The sequence below is a fragment of the Octopus bimaculoides genome, chromosome 10 (assembly GCF_001194135.2).
Source record: "Octopus bimaculoides isolate UCB-OBI-ISO-001 chromosome 10, ASM119413v2, whole genome shotgun sequence".
NCBI classification, from domain to species: Eukaryota; Metazoa; Mollusca; class Cephalopoda; order Octopoda; family Octopodidae; genus Octopus; species Octopus bimaculoides.
The window spans coordinates 91,603,940-91,606,167 of NC_068990.1; the positions used below are offsets into that span (position 1 = coordinate 91,603,940).

General features: G+C 37.5%; 1 long non-coding RNA gene across 1 annotated transcript in view; it reads right to left on the bottom strand.

Moving 5' to 3' along the window:
• Nucleotides 1–110: 110 nt before the first annotated feature.
• LOC128248865 (uncharacterized) overlaps nt 111–2,228 on the bottom strand; it is a 16,120-nt gene continuing 14,002 nt past the window's right edge. Inside the window, exon 3 of the long non-coding RNA XR_008264990.1 lies at nt 111–844. This is a non-coding gene — a long non-coding RNA (uncharacterized LOC128248865). The remainder of the gene's footprint in view (nt 845–2,228) is intronic.

Below are 2,228 nucleotides of genomic sequence, written 5' to 3' on the forward strand. Positions count from 1 at the left end.
TGTGTGTGTGTGTGTGTGTGTGTGTGTGTGTGTGTGTGTGTGTGTGTGTGTGTGTGTGTGTGTAGTGACGGAGTGTGTGAAATAAGAGTGTGGCATTGTGACGGGGTAAGGTTGGGGGTAGGACAAACATACTTCAGGCATGATGTTATATTAGGAGTTAAGTGGACACCTGTCCACTTGAAATAGGGGAGGTGGAGATCTGCTGTATTGGGTGGTGGTGTAAAGTGGGGAGCGGAGAGGGTAACAGAGAGGCATTGAAAGTGTGAAGTGTGTCATTCGATTCGTTAGTATAGTCCGGTGTGTGTATGCATAAAAGAATATATGGATGTGTATATATATGTATTCTTTTATTCTTTTATTTGTTACAGTCATTTAACTGCGGCCATGCTGGAGCACCACATTTAGTCGAGCAAATCGACCCCAGGACGATCTGTATCCTTATATTTTCGAACAAGGGAATTTAGCACCCCAACTCAGCTCAAAACAATATCTGTGTATCGCGATTTCTGGATTATTTTCCTTCATCAGCACAGAATAATTGTTTGGCTAGAGGTGGCGCTGCCAAATCTCGTTGTGAGATTTTAAAATAGTAATTTTCTAATTTATAGATCAGTGACTAGTCACTTTGAAAACTATATATTTCAAACAGGAGTGATCTGCAATATTGAAATATTTCAAAACTTCAGAAAGAATACAAGTTTCGGTTTGTTTCTATTAAAACACAAATTAAAGCCGTTAAATATCCGTTTAAAACGCCAGTTCTCACCGTCAAACATTAATGTTTCGGTTTGTTTTTCGTTTTCCTTGTTTTCAAAATATCACACACGTCTTCAAACATCCTGGTCTATGTGGAAAGAAAATTAAAAAAAAAAAAACAAGAAAAAGTTACGAGCAATAACTACCAGTAGTTTCAACCGCGGAAAAACTGTCTTCAATGGTAAGAAAATAAACATACGATAAAACTTTCATTTTCAGCGATGTACTAGAGATCAAATAACAGTTACAATGCATTTCCAACACAGCAACAACATCAACAACAACAACATCAACAACAACAATAACTACTACTATCATCGCTATCACTATTACTGCTGTTGGGATATTGTTTTATTCATAAGGCATGCAAGGGAGATATGGAAAGGGAGTAAGGACACTAAACCGATGCACTAAATAGAAAATGTAGGATCAAATTGTGTAGGGTCTACAAAAGAAGGGCCCATCCAAGTAAGAACAACATCAGACCGGGAGAGGCCTCTTCCCAGGACAACTTTTCTTTTTCACGTTTCCGTATCCGAACTACTGAATGGCTTCAACAAAACGCCAAGGACAGGCTATTTGGAGAGTACAGTAATTAACTTATGATAGACTAAGACTAAGCTACACAGAACATGTAGGCTGCTTCATGCAACGTCCACTCACACAATTTTGGGAACCAGTGACAGACTCGTAGAAGGAAAGCAAGTAAAATGTGTGAGGACAGACCCATCTCCCTTGGAGGAAGTATCACCAAGAGAATCCTTGATCATTTATTGTTGGAAACATCCCTAGCCAACGGGGGGGACGGGCAATCCGACCCTCCAAACAAAAGCATGTAAGTTTTCCTGTTCTTTTCCTTTTGTTTTCTATTTCCGGCAACATGGTCGTGTACAGAATGGGCAGCGTAAATGTACGCAGCCTGTAGTCGTCTTGGAAGCGTAGTCACGTGCTCAATGATCTCAGGGAATGTCGACGTGAAACCATAAGAAAATTATCAGTTTGTTTTAAAATTTGAGATTACATAGAATAGTATTTTACGTAGGCTATGGGCAGTTCCCATGAGCACTATCGTTTGAATTTCTGCCATTCTGGGGTTTCCTGGTATCTGAGCTAGGTAGCAATCAGCCCCTTTTGCTATCATTCTTCTTCTTCTTCTTCTTCTTCTTCTTATTATTATTATTATTATTATTATTATTATTATTATTATTATTATTATTAATATTATTAATATTATTATTATTATTATTATTATTATTATTATTGTTGTTGTTGTTGTTGTTGTTGTTGTTATAACCGTTGTTGTTCTTCTTTTTCTTCTTCTTCTCCTCCTCCTCTTCCTTCTTCATCCTTCGCCTTTGTGGCAAGTAAATGAAATCATCATTATTATTATTATTATTATTATTATTATTATTATTATGGGGATTTTCCATGAGTAACCCACCAACGTCTCCTCCCTATTGAGGATTACACAT